Source organism: Nicotiana sylvestris, chromosome 8 (assembly GCF_000393655.2).
Source record: "Nicotiana sylvestris chromosome 8, ASM39365v2, whole genome shotgun sequence".
In the NCBI taxonomy this organism is placed as follows: Eukaryota; Viridiplantae; Streptophyta; class Magnoliopsida; order Solanales; family Solanaceae; genus Nicotiana; species Nicotiana sylvestris.
In genome coordinates this window covers 132,686,512-132,702,201 of record NC_091064.1, presented here as the reverse complement: position 1 = coordinate 132,702,201, position 15,690 = coordinate 132,686,512, and positions in this window count along the sequence as shown.

The following is a 15,690-nucleotide window of genomic DNA, read 5'->3' as shown; positions in this document are numbered from 1 at the left end:
GGTCATCACAAGTTACATTCATAAATATGGTGAAACTTAAGTCAAATGTAGCTGAGCATTTCTCCCAATGTACTTGGAATTATGGGATGATCTATCTACCAAATTGAAGATCTACAAGTCTAGTTTCCAACAGATTAAACTGTTCATTGATACAACATTGGAGTAGAGAGATATTCACATTTCTGCGAGACTGCACAGCTAGTAGGTGACAAGTAGGTGCATCACCTACTTGCCAAAAGGAAAGGCCTCAATTAAAAGCCCCAAAGTAAGCCAAGAGTGTACTTTTAAGTTATATTAAACTCATTTCTTTCACTTATCTTTTAGACCAAGAAAAACAAATTGAACCCCTGCAACTCCTCCCCAAAAATCCCACTCAAACCCTAGGTTATTTCGTATGCTACGATGTGATTCTAGTGCCGACAACCCCGGACAGCTTGCTAGTTTCTCTTTCTCCTTCATGTAGCTGAGCTGGGGGACTGATTTTTGATAGAGAAGGACTAGGTTTCATGGTTCTACTCAGTCCAAGGTGAGTTTATGCTTCTCCTTCTATTATCTATGCGTTTGCGAGTTGTAACTCTATCGTAAAAACTCGACCAAGCGAGTTTCGAAAGAGTGGTATGTTGTTTGTCTTTGAATCATGGTTGGTTGTTTGTGATCTTATTTTTAAGTTAAATTCATGGCTGGTTTACTAGATAATAGGCCTAAGTATGTACTTTTGGTTGTGTTTCTCAATTTGAAAGAAAAGACAAGTCAAAACATGTTTAAATAAACTGAAAAATGAATTTTGAGTTGCTGAACTTGTGGGGCTATTTTGTGGGCTGTTTCGTGTTGCTATTGGATTGTATATTTTGCTACTATTTTTATGGAGTTGAGAAGACAAAGGCTGTGGAGAAACACCACATAATGGAAGGGTGGTTTGCTCGTCATCCGTTGTAATATTTCCGGGTTGTTTGACACTACTATGGTGGTCGTCTTATGTATGAAGTGATTAGGTTGTGTGGACTATTTTGGGATTCTCAATATGATTATTATTGATGTTGTTTGGGCTGTTTAGTGATTGTTTTGACTTGTGTGAAGTCATATATATAGGGGATGTGTTGTCCGTTTCCTCGTAAATAGGTTGTGTTCGATACATAATAGTTACGACGCCTAAACGATAACGATAGTGTCATTTCTCTTACTGTAGAATAAAGAGCCGTGAAATTGCATAGCTTGAGGTTGGGAAGAATATACAAGGTATGTGAGGCTATCCCTTTCCTTCTTTTGCATGACTTCAGTTGTACATAATGCAATGAACGAGCTTCCAAAGGTACTCTACTCTTAGAAGCTAGTAGTACTTACATTGTTTCCCTTCTTATGCAACAATTGATGTTGAGGTTGCTTTTCTTATTATTATGTTATCAATGTTATTGGTACTTCCTGATTCTTATAAGATTCTTGATGAAGAGTTATTCCTAATAATGTGTACGGAGATATTGACCTTACGTCACTCCGAAAGTATCAGAATATGATTCCAATAAGTCCTACATGCATTATATATATGTATCTATTTTACTTTACTAAGCCACAGTATAGTCGTCCGGGTATGACACCTATTGTGTAACCACTGATCAGTTGGGATTACCAAGCTATACGTGGTTGGGTACGATTTTACCAAGCCTTATGATGGCCGGGTACATTTTTACCGAGTCCTCTTTGAGGCCGGGTATGATATGATGATGATGATGCCCACAGAGGCGTATGCTTTTTAAAAGTTTATGTATATATATGTATTATGCATTTCATGTCAGTAGCCCCCAGAGGCACTCAGATGTTACAGGTTGTATCTCATCTATCTCTCATTTACATTACTGTTCTTGTTTATGCTTTCCTGCCTTACATACTCGGTACTTTATTCGTACTAACGTCCCTTTTGCCTGGGGACGTTGTGTTTCATGACCGCAGGTCCTGATTGGTAGGTTGACAGTCCTCATAGTAGGCTATCAGCTCAGCGAAAGGTGTTGGTGCACTCCACTTGCTCTGGAGTTGCCTATTTGGTCAGTATGCTTTGGATATGTATTGATTGGTATGGCGGGGTCCTGTCCCGACCATTATGGTTTTATGTACTGTTAGAGGCTTATAGACAGATGTCAGGTGTATGGATACTTGTATGGCCTTGTCGGCCTATGTTTTGAGTTTACAAATGGTCATGTCCGCCTTATAGGCCTGATGTCACATGTATAAGTTTGTATGTTATGTTGGGTCATCATATGTTGAGTACTCCCTTATGTTTTATTTTTGTTATGTCATGATGGACTTTCTGGCTCATTTACCCATGATAGTATGATAAGAAAGATATGTTATGTTGCTACTCGATTGAGTAAGGCACCGATTGCCCGTCGTAGCCCTTCAGTTTGGGTCGTGACAGTGATGGCGCCTACTAATGGGAGCTAGGCAAGCCAATTATCAAACAATTACCTTTTACCAATTTTATTTCTCTTTAACAAACATAAAGCGATAACGCATAAATAACGGAAGTTTAAATTTAAGCAGAAGAAAACAATGAATATCTAAAATCTGCATTTATTACAACTACTTAAGCTTTAATCACCCAAAACACGGTGTCACGGTGTCACAATATGTCTAAGATTGCTACATACAAAGTCTGAAGAAATAATAGTACACTATTTCTGAAGTAAGGAAAATGAAACAGGGAATAAGGGATAGAGGGAGACACCAAGGCCTGCGGATGCCTGCAGGTCTACCTTGGATCTCCGCGTGGACTGAAGGTAGCCTCCAAACTACGGTCCAAGAGCTGCTCCGGGATCTGCACATAGTGCAGAGTGTAGTATCAGCACCACCGACCCCATGTGCTGGTAAGTGCCTAGCCTAACCTCGGTGAAGTAGTGACGAGGCTAGGACCAGACTACCAAATAACCTGTGCAATTCAATATATATAGCGGAAAACAAGTACAAACTAAACAGTCAAGTATGGGAGGGGGAGCATGCTGCGGGGGAGATATCAATTCTGAATAGAAAGATATCAAGTAAACGAAAGAAACAATATAACTCGGGTATCAACAAAGAATTATAAATCAATAAATACACGACATCACCCTTCGTTCTTTTACTCTCGTCCTCACCAAAGCAATCATATAATAAAAATGTTCATGGCATCACCCTCCGTGATTTTACTCTCTTTCCTCATCATATAATCAATATAATCGGCACGGAATGGTACATCGTGCGGCACTGCATCACCCTTCGTGCTTTACACTCTTTCTTCACAATCATACACGACATCACCCTTCGTGCTTTACACTCTTTCTTCACAATCATACATGACATCACCGTTCGTGTTTTACACTCATTCCTCACAAAAATAATGCATGGCATTACCCTTCGTGCTTTAACTTTCTTCCTCACCCAAACAACAATCACAAAGAATAGGGCAAGGGAAATAAATGAAATTATAATAAGAATCTCAGCAAGGGAACAACAATTCAACAATTTAGTCCCGGCAAGGGAACAACATCAATAATATCAACATCCTGGCAAGGAAGATAACAAATAAAGCAACAATAACCCGCCAAGGGTGGCAACATAATGATCTCTTCTCCTTCTCACTTTTACTTCACAATTCACTTCACAGCTCGAGCCAATGCTCTATAGGTTCAATTATCATTTATACTTTCACAATTCATTATACAACTTGAGCCATTGCTCCTCATTGTTCATAGGTCACAATTTCTTCCACAAACTTTACACAACAAATAGAAACCATCACCAAGGCATGAAAGATACAACGGAGTCATGATAATTACAATATAAAGACTCACGGGCATGCTAGACACCAACTTACAGATACTCGTCACCATGCCTATACGTCGTACTCAACAATTACCACATAGCAAATAGAACTCGACTCCTAATCCCTCAAGCTAAGGTTAGACCAAGCACTTACATCGATGCCACGAACACAATTCACGATTCAATTATAGGTTTACCCCTTGATTCCACCACCAATTCGCTCGTATCTAGTCACACGTTACTTAATTAAATCAATAAACGCTAAATGAATCAATTTGAATGCATGAAAATGAATTTCCCAAAGTTTCACCCAAAAAGTCAAAAATCGCCCCCGGGCCCACATGGTTAAAACCCGAGGTTTGAACCAAAACCCGATTACCCATTCCCCCATGAACCCAAATATGTAATTTGTTTTGAAATCGGACCTCAAATCGAGGTCCAATTCCCCAATTTTTGAAAAACCTAGGTTCTACCCAAAACACCCAATTTCCCCCATGATAATCATTGATTTTAAGTTGAAATCATGTTAAAAGATGTTAATGATTGAAGAAAACTAGTTAAAACGACTTACAATTGATTTGGAGAAGAAGAAGCCTTTGAAAAATTGCCCTAGTGTGTTTATGTTTTGAGAGGATATGAAAAATGGGTTAAAATTCGTCTAAGTATAAAATTTGCAGGTCTCATATATGGGAATTGCGAATTGTGAACCCCGACCTCTGCTGGCTTGGGAATTGCGAAACAGGGCTCGCATTTGCGAACCCATCAGGAAATTTGGGCTTTAGATTTGTGATCAGAAATGTCGCATTTGCGATTTCAAGCATTTCCAGCATACATCGCATTTGCGAAGGCACCCTCGCATTTGCGAGGTCGGAATAGCGAGGAACATCTCGCATTTGCGAGGAAGGGAAGGCCTGGGTTGGTTCGCATTTGTGACCAAACCTTCACATTTGCGATACCGCATTTGCGAAATGCGAAGCCTGCAGGCCTGATCATACCAGCAAAAATCCTGCAATTTTCGAATTTCAAAATGCACCCCGTGGCCTATCCAAAACTCACCCGAGCCCTCGGGGCTCCAAACTAAATATACACCCAACCTCAAGAACATCCTACAGACCTATTCATGTAATCAAATCACCAGAATAGCATGATGAACATCGAATTAAACGTCAAGATCAATGAAATTTCTCAAAACTTCTTTAAACATCAAATTTTGCATTTAAGGTCCGAATCACGCCAAATGGATTCCGTTTCTTACCAAACTTTACCGACAAAACATATAAATCATATTGAACCTGTACTAGGCTCCGGAACCATAATACGGGCCCGATACTATAGGTTTCACATAACATTACACTTTCAAAAACCTTTATATTTTTTTCAGAAAATAATTTCTTTCAAAAATTCATTTCTTGGGATTGAGACCTCGATATTCGATTCCAGGCATACGTCCAAGTCCCATATTTTCCTACGGACCCTCCGAAACCGTTAAATTATGGGTCCAGATCCGTTTACCCAAAACGTTAACCGAAGTCATGTTAATTTATTTTATAGTCAAAATTTATCATTTTTCACAGATTTTCACATATAGGCTTTTTGGTTATGCGTCCGGACTGTGCACGCAAATTGAGGTGATGCTAAAAGAGGTCTTTAAGGCCTCAGAACGTAAAATTCATTTTAAAAACAAGTGATGATCTAACAATTACTTTTTTGGATCATGTGAGTACTGTTAATCCAATTTTTTTTGCATGTGCACAATCAATTAAAGATTACTTATAAATTTTCTATTTTCAATATAAATCATTTAGCCATTAATGATGGATAACATATAAATTATATTTTATGTTAGATATTAATTATTCAAAATCGAATAAAATTTTAACTTATATGAATTATTTTCTTATCTAAATTGCATAAAATAATCTTTAATCTAATTCATATCCAAAGAAGAAAATCAAAAATTTAAATGTAATTCTTTATCTATCAAGATCTAATAGAAATTATGAATATTGAATATCACCGAACTAAGTGGCACACGTTTTAATAGTTTTTTTTTTGGATCAAAGAATGATCGAGAATATCAAGAAATATTGTATTCTACTTTAGTTGATAAATCCAATCTAAATTACTATATCATCAGCTCAAATGAGAGAAATGAGTTTGGATATAATGACAAACAAGGAAACCAAAAATGACAAAGTCAACAAAGAATAAATAAGAACTTATTATTTGGATATAATGTCGTTCGCCTTTTTATCTTTTAAATATTGATTTCATATTGGACTAAATTATTATTTATATTATTTTCCTATATTTAGGAATTTGAAATCCAATGTTTAGGAGTTAGAAATTTCAAATATTTTGATCATTAATGCTTTCTTTATTTGAACTAAGTAAAAACTACTAACGTGTAGCAACTCAATATATATATAAATTCCTAGCCCATTAGTTTGAACTTTATAAATATTTTGTAACGATCTGACTGGACGTTTTGTATCTTAGAACCTCATTCCCCTAAATAAAACTTTTTGCGTTTGCTTTAATTAATTTACGGCCTACGGGGATGGTTGGTTCGAGATTTGGAAGAATTTGGGTTGAAATATGCTCATTTGATTCCTTAAGATTTTCTTAAAAGGCTAAGATTGACTTTGGTCAATATTTTTAGCAAACGAACCCGAATTCATATTTTGACGGTCCCAGAGGGTCCGTAGGAAAATATGGGACCTGGGCGTATGCCCAGAATCGAATTCCGAGGTCCCTAGCCTGAGTAATGAATTTTTATTAGAAATTGTTAAACTGAAATTCTATGGATTTAAAGAAACTAAATAATGATTCATCACAATAGTATCGGGCTCGTAGGTTGGTTCCAGTGCTCGGTACAGGTCCAATATAACATTTACGACCTTCCCGCAAAATTTGGTGTCAATCCGAGTAGTATACGTATGTTTCGGCACGTTAGGAGTGAATTTAAGAACTTGAAGTTCATAAGTTTGATTCAATTGGTTTTAGGGGGTGATTCGTAGATTTAGCATTGTTTCGGATGTTCATAAGGTTTGAGCGGGTCCGTTTCATGATTTCAAACTTGTCGGTATGTTCGGGCGGGGCCCGAGAGCCTCGAGCGTCAATCAGACGAGGCTCGAGTGAAGTTGGAAAAGTTGAGAAGAGCTGAAGCATCTGGTTTATGTCATAACCGCACATGCGGTTGGTCAGCCGTAGGTGCGAGACTGCAGAAGCGGTCGTCCCCTCTCGTAGATGCGGCCAAGGCAGGCCAGGCCCAAAACAACAGAAGTGGCTTCAAGACCGCAAAAGCGGTCCCAGCCCACTTGACCAAATCTTGCAGATGCGGCCTCTTCCTCGCAGAAGCGAGACCGCAGATGCGGTCCCCTGACCGCGGATGCAGAAATAACTGAAGCAGTGAGCTTCATTTAATACGGGTTCTAAGTTATTTTCACCACTTTTCACTCCTCCATTGGGCAATTTTTGAGATTTTGACAGACGACTTCCTCCTAGCATCTTGAGGTAAGTTTATCCCACCTATTCCTTGTTTAATACTTGTGTCTTAGGTAGATTAAACACTAGGATTAAGGTAAAATCATGGGGTTAGAGCAAAACCTAGGGTTTTGACAAAAGTTAGATTTGATCACGAAATTTGTTATGAAATGAATTAGAAATCATATATTATTGATCCTTGGGTTATGAAGAACAACTTTCTTTTAAAAATTTTGGAATCCGGGCACATGGGTCCGGGGTCGGATTTTAGGAAACTTGTGTTTAAGGGTGGGGAATTGCTTAAATAGTTAAAATGCAATCTTGTGAGCTTGTATTGACTAGTTCCTACCTCGTTTATCTAGTTTTGGATCGTTCGCCTCCAAATTGAGAGTTCGGGCTCGTTTTTGGTATTGGAAGTGCACTTTGGAGTGAGGTGAGTCTCCTATCTAACCTTGTAATAGGGAATTGTCCCCATAGGTGATGTAATCTAATAATTTTCCATTAAATGCGGGGGCTACGTACGCACTAGGTGATGAGAGTCCGTGCATAGCTACTATTAGGCTATGTCCGGGTAGTTTAGGACCCAAAAGCATGATTTATGTGGTATTCTTGCAACTCTATGTTTAATTTGGTTTGCTTAAATCATGGTGATTATGAAAAATGAGACTAGTTAAGAGGAACATGATCTTTCTTGGCCTTTTCAAAGAGAAGTTGATAATTCAGTGAGTAAGTGCTCCCCAATTATATGTTTGTGTCTGCTTGTTGATGTGTTTAATTACATTTGACCGCGTCGCATGGTTGATTCACGAGCGAGATAATAGATGCATCTATGGTTCGTGTCGTTCGACTCTCGGGAGTGCACAATTTACTTTTATGTTGGATCGGGCCGAACGAGCTCGACACTACTTGCGCATGCTTTACTCAGTATTTTTCTATGACTCGAGTTTATTATTTGTCTTGGAATGGAAGTTGCCAGCTGTGACACTATCTAGGAGGGACTTGTTAGTTCTTGCTATACACTGATAATTATTTGTTTTATCCATGCTCGGTATAATTCATCTCTCATATTATTTGACCCTAGTAAGTGTCAAGTCGACTTCTTGTCTCTACTTCTTCGAGATTAGACAGGATACTTACTGGGTACATATTGTTTATGTACTCATACTACACTTCTGTACTTAATTGTACAGGATCTGAGGCAGGTACATCTAGCTATCAATCTGGTGCGCATCCTTGAGCATATTCCGAGACCTCCACGGTGAGCTGCTCCCTACCTGTACCGTTCATCAGCTTGATGGAGTCTCTCTTTATTTAATTTTGCTGTCTATTCTATTTCGGATAGTAGGATAGAATTATTCTTTTGTATATTCTACTAGTTGCCCACAACTTGTGACACCAAGTCTTGACACACACATTAATAGACTATTCTTTTGGGAATTTGTATAACTATTTTGGTACATTACTGGTTATTACTTGTTTTAACTTTAACTTAAGAAATTGTTGCAATTATTTGGTAAAATTAAAATGAGAACTTATTTATATTTTCGCATTGGCTAGAGGCTAGAGGGTGTTAGGAAACTACTCTTTATTAATTTCCTATCGTGCAGTGGTTGGTATACTAAATTTCCCTCTTCTATTCTCTCACAGATGGTAAGGACACGCACGACTGATGTTCCAGACCCGGGAGGAGTTGCTCCGCCCTTGCTAGAGGCCGAGGCAGAGGCCGGGGGAGGGAACCGACTCGAGGTAAGGGACGAGGGTGTCCCAGAGCTGTCCTAGTAGCACCACCAGCAGATCCTGTGGGAGATCCTATTGTTGAGGAGCAGGGCGAGGTGCCCGCAGCCGAGCCTACCCCGGTGGACTTTATGATAGCATCGGGTTTCTAGGCGGTCATGGGCCGTATGCTGCGGTTCATGGAAACCATGACTCAGGCTGGTTTATTTCCAGCAGATCTAGCTACATCATAGGCAGGAGGGGGAGCACAGACCCCTACTGCTTAGGCTCCTGGTCATGCAGCTGTACTGTACTACCCACAAATGTTGCTCAGCCAGTCGCTACAGAGGTGCCCGAGGCCAGACCAGCTGCTGATGGTGAGCCACAGAAGTTATTGAATAGATGTACTAGACTTCACCCTCCTATCTTCGGGGGTGAGCTCCATGAGGATGCCCAAGATTTCATTGATAGGTGCAAGGACAGACTGCACAATATGAGGATATTGGAGTCGCATGGAGTTGACTTCACTACTTTTTAGTTGGAGGCCAGGGCCCGTAGATGGTGGCAGTCCTATGTTCTTGGCCGGGTAGCAAGTTCTCCTCCCCTCACTTGGGGTCAGTTCACACAGTTATTCTTGGATAGGTATATTCCACCCTTTGAGAGGGAAGAGTTGCGGTATCAGTTTGAGCTTCTTGAGCAGGGTCAGATGTCCATGACCGATTATGAGGCGAGGTTCTCTAATTTGTCTCGCCATGCACTCATGATACTTCCCACGGATGTAGAGAAAGTGTAGATATTTGTTGTGGGGTTGCACCTCGGTTTTCGAGCTAGCATGGCCCAAGAGGTAGAGATGGGTACTGAGTATCAGCTAGTGGTAGAGATAGCTCACAGGATTGAGGGTTATCGCCAGAGGGGTAGAGAGTAGTATCAGTAGGACAAGAGGGCCCGATTTTATAGAGAGTTCAAAGGTGCCTCAGCTAGGGGTAGGGGGCACACGTGGAGGGGTCAACCCAACAGGCCCCCGCATTCAGCACCACCACAACCTCCCCGAGGTGCTCCAGTGAGACCTTATTTCAGTGCGATGCCGGAGAGTTCTTACCGCCCAATAGCTATTCAGGGTTCCTCCGGCGGGTATTCTGGTCATCAAGGTTCTTCTAGTGCTTACTTCAGTGCCATGCCAGAGAGTTCATATCGTCCACCAACCATTCAGGGTTCTTTTGGTGGATATTCGGGTCAGCAGGCTTAGACTTTAGGTCAGCAAGCTATGGTGCCAAGGGGTTGCTACGACTGTGGAGATCTGGGTCACATGAAGAGGACCTACCCCAGACTTCGAGGCAAGGAAGTACAACAGGCTCAATAGCCTATGATTTCAGCACCGGTTGCTCAGCCTCCTAGAGGCGGGGGATAGTCGGGTAGAGGCCATCCTAGAGGTAGAGGCCAGGTTGGGACAAGTTAGTCAGCTATTGCTTAGTCATGTGGAGGCCAGCCAGCCGACGCTCCAGCCAGATTCTATGCCCTTTCGGCTAGGCCAGATGCATTGGCCTCAGATGCCGTCATCACAAGTATTATTTCCGTATGCAGTAGGGATGCTTCGGTAATGTTTGATCCAGGGTCCACATATTCATATGTATCATCTCTGTTTGCTCGTTTTCTGGTTATTCCTCCTGTGCCTTTGAGCACTCCTGTTCATGTGTCCATTCTTATTGGCGATTCTGTGGTTGTAGATCGGATCTACTGGTCTTATGTGGTTTCGAGACAAGAACAGATCTTTTGTTGCTTGATATGATCGACTTTGAGATCATCCTGGGCATGGATTGGTTATCTCCATATCACGCCGTCCTAGATTTCCATGCCAGGACTGTTACATTAGCAATGCCAGGGTTTCTAAGGTTGGAATTGAAGGGTTCCACAATTTATACGTCTAGCCGGGTTATCTCTTTCCTGAAGGCTCGGTATATGGTCGAGAATGGGTGTTTGGATTTTTTGGCTTATGTTTGGGATACCACTGCAGAGTCTCCGACGATTGATTCAGTTCCAGTAGTTCGAGAGTTCACCGATGTGTTTCCTTCTGATCTTCCTTGCATGCCACTGGATCGTGATATTGATATATGTATTGATTTGGCTCCAGACACCCAGCCTATATCTATCCCACCATACCATATGGCTCCGAAGGAGTTGAAGGAGCAGCTTGAGGACTTATTAGCAAAGGGGTTTGTTAGACCTAGTGTATCGCCTTGGGGTGCACCCGTGTTATTTATGAAGAAGAAGGATGGGACCATGCGGATGTGCATTGATTACCGCCAGTTGAATAAAGTCACCATCAAGAACAAGTATCCATTGCCTTGCATTGATGATGTATTTGACCAGTTACAGGGTGCTAGGGTGTTCTCTAAGATCGACTTGAGGTCGGGGTACCATCAATTGAAGATTCGGGACTCGGATGTTTCGAAGACTACCTTCCGGATTAGATACGACCATTATGAGTTTCTGGTGATGTGATTTGGCTTGACTAATGCCCCGCAACATTTATGGACTTGATGAACAAGGTATTCAGACCTTATATTGATTCCCTTGTCATCGTCTTCATTGACGACATCTTGATATACTCACGTAGCTTGGGGGAGCACGAGCAGCATTTGAGAGTAGTGCTTCAGACCCTACGAGAGCAAAAGCTATATGCTAAGTTCTCCAAGTATGAGTTTTGGCTAGAGTCAGTGGCATTCTTGGGGCATATGGTGTTAGGAGAAGGTATTAAGGTGGATCCCAAGAAGATTGAGGTAGTTCAGTGTTGGCCACGTCCTACTTCAGTGACCGAGATCAGGAGTTTCCTGAGATTAGCAGGTTATTACAAATGATTTGTGCAGGGCTTTCCATCTATTGCATCATCTCTGACTAGATTAACTCAGAAGGGTGCTCCATGCCGTTGGTCTGATGATTGTGAGGCGAGCTTTCAGAAGCTTAAGACAACTTTGACTACAACACCAGTTCTTGTGTTGCCTTCTAGTTCAGGGATGTATTTGGTATATTGCGACACTTCGCGCATTGGATTGGGATGTGTATTGATGCAGGAGGGGCGATTTATTGCATATGTTTCATGTTAGCTGAAGATCCATGAGAAGCATTATCCTATGCACTATTTATAATTGGCTGCGATTATTCATGCTCTTAAGATATAGAGGCATTATCTGTACGGGGTATCATGTGAGGTTTATACTGATCATCGTAACTTACATCACTTGTTCAAGCAGAGGGATCTCAATTTGAGACAATGTAGATGGCTTGAGTTGCTTAAAGGTTATGACATAACTATTCTTATCATCCGGGAAAGGCAAATGTGGTCGCGGATGCCTTAAGCAGGAAAGCATAGAGTATGGTAGCTTGGCATTCATTCCAGCAGAGGAGAGACCACTAGGTTGGGACAATCAGTCCTTCGTTAACATACTTGTGAGGTTGGATATTTCAGAGCCCAACCAAGTTCTTGCGTGCGTTGTTGCTCAGTCTTCATTATTGGGGCAGATCAAGGCCTGACAGTTCGATGACCCAAATTTGGTGGTTTTCAGAGAGGCAGTGCTTCAAGGCAGTGCCAAGGAGGTTTCTATTGGCGAGGATGGTGTTTTGCGACTCCAGGGTCGCCTACGTGTTCCTAATGCTGATGGTTTGAGGGAGAGGATACTAGAGGAGGCACACAGTTTGTGGTATTCAATTCATCTAGCTGCGGCGAAGATGTATCGTGACTTGAGGCAACATTATTGGTGGCGGAGAATGAAGAAAGACACAGTGGAGTATGTGGCTAAGTGTTTGAATTGCCAGCAGGTTAAGTATGAGCACCAGAGGCCGGGTGGCCTATTTTAGCAGATGCCTATACTAGAGTGGAAGTTGGAGCGCATTACTATGGACTTCATAGTTGGAATGCCTCGGACCTTTTGGAAGTTTGATGTAGTATGGGTCATTATGGACAGATTGATCAAGTTGGCGCACTTTATTCCGGTTATGATTACTTACACTTCAAAGAGATTGGCCTAGATTTACATTCGGGAGATAGTCAGGTTGCACGGTGTGCCCATTTCCATCATATCAGATAGAGGCCCTCAATTCACTTCCCATTTCTGGAGAGCCGTTCAGAATAAGTTAGGGACCCGTGTATAGCTTAGCACAACATTTCATCCTCAGACCGACGGGCAGTCGGAGAGGATAGTTCAGATTTTGGAGGACATGATCAGAGCATGTGTTATTGACTTTGGAGGACAGTGGGATTAGTTCTTGCCTTTGGCAAAGTTCGCTTACAGCAACAACTATCAGTCCAGCATTGAGATGGCTCCATTTGAGGCTTTATACAGTCGGCGGTGTCCTTCTCCTATCGGGTGGTTTGAGCCTAGTAAGGCTAAGTTATACGGTACAAATTTGGTGCAAGATGCCTTGGACAAGGTAAAGTTGATTCAGGAGAGGCTTCGCATAGCTCAGTCCAGACAGAAGAGTTACGCGGATCAGAAGGTGCGTGATATATCATTCATGGTTGGCGAGAAGGTCCTCTTGAAAGTCTCACCAATGAAGGGTGTTATGAGCTTCGAGAAGAAGAGCAAGCTGAGCCCAAGGTTTATTGGCCCATTTGAGGTATTGAGGCGAGTTGGGGAGGCTGCTTATGAGCTTGCTTACCCCCCAGTTTATCGGGAGTTCACCCAGTTTTTTATGTGTCTATGCTTAGAAGGTATCAGGCGAACTTGTCCCATGTGTTAGACTTCAGTACTATTCAGTTGGATAAGAGCCTGAGTTATGAGGAGGAGCTAGTTGCTATTATTGATAGGCAGGATTGCTAGTTAAGATCCAAGAGGATTTCAGTGGTGAAGGTCCAGTGGAGGGGCCAACCAGTCGAGGAGGCGACCTGGGAGTCCTAGGAGGACATGCGGAGCAGATACCCACATTTGTTCAGCACCTCAGGTACTTTTCTATGTCCATTCGAGGACGAACGTTTGTTTAAGAGGTGGAGAATGTAACGACCTGACTGGTCATTTTGCTTTTTAGAACCCCATTCCCCTAAATATAACTTCCCGCGCTTACTTTAACTAATTTACGACCTGCGGGGATGGTTGGTTCGGGATTTGGAAGAATTTGGGTTGAAATATGCTCTTTTGATTCCTTAAGATTTTTTTAAAAGGCTAAGATTGACTTTGGTCAACATTTTAGCAAATGGACCAGGATTTGTGTTTTGACGGTCCCTAAGGGTCCGTAGGAAAATATGGGACTTGGGCATATGCCCAAAATCAAATTCCGAGGTCCCTAGCCCGAGTAATGAATTTTTATTAGAAATTGTTAACCTGAAATTCTAAGGATTTAAAGAAACTAAATGATGTTTGATCACATTGGTATCGGGCTTGTAGGTTGGTTCCGGAGCCCATTACAGGCCCAATATAACATTTAAGACTTGCCCACAAAATTTTGTGTCAATCCAAGTAGTATAAGTACATTTAGGCACGTTAGAAGAGAATTTAAGAACTTGAAGTTCATAAGTTTTATTCAATTAGTTTTAGGGGGTGATTCGTAGATTTAGCGTTGTTTCGGATGTTTCGAAGGTTCGAGCGGGTCCGTTTCATAATTTCAGACCTGTTGGTATGTTCTGGCGGCGCCCGGGAGCCCCGAACGTCAATCGGACGAGGCCCGAGTGAAGTTGGAAAAGTTGAGAAGAGCTGAAGCATCTGGTTTCTGTCATAACTGCACCTGCGGTTGGTCAGTCGCAGGTGCGATACCGCAGAAGCGGTCGTCCTCTCTCGCAGATGCGATAAAGGCAGGCCAGGCACAAATTCGCAGAAGCGGCTGCGCAGAAGCGACTTCAAGACCGCAAAAGCGGTCCCAGCCCGTTTGGCCAATTCCGCAGATGCGGTCTCTTCCTCGTAGAAGTGGGACAGCAGATGCGGTCCCCTGACTGTAGATGCAGAAATCACTGAAGTAGTGAGCTTCATTTAATATGGGTGTGTGCGATGGAAACCGGAGAACCAATTTCCCCCTGACATAATGCTTCGGAGAGTGACCCCGGAAACACAAGATCTCGGGTCGGTTGCTTCCCTCGAAACCTGTCGACGCCCTGCCAAGAATAAACATCGGCTGAGACCCCGGCGAGCGCAGGAATTCCCCGAGGAATGCATCTAGGGTCGATTAAATTTATCCAAGCGACTCGACGTCAGCCCTCAAAATATACACAAATGGAATATATAGATTATGAATTAGGAAATGAAGACAGTATATATGAATTTTCAGAAAATGAATTATCAGAAAATGAAAAGGATATAAATAATAACATAATAGAAGGATCAGACGAAGAAAATTATTACTGAAAAAGATATACAAATCATACAACAAGAAGAACACCAAAATGAACAATCTTCAGAACAAAAAATAATATTTGACACCACTATATTTGAACAAATAAAAGGAAAAGAATTGGACCTAAGCATAGACAAAATACTAGAAGTACCAACAATAAAGAATTGGTTTAAAAGACAAAAAGAAGAATACTACGTAGTAAGCCAAAGGGAACATATAATAGACTGTAAATACATTAAAGGTAAAGCCAGAATACCAATATTAAATAAAAAACTATTAAATAAAGAAATACAAGATATAAAAGCAAAAAACCCAATAAAATACGTACATTTAGGAGGAACAGAGATACTAATAAAAGCATGTTTTAGAGAAGGAATAGATACCCCT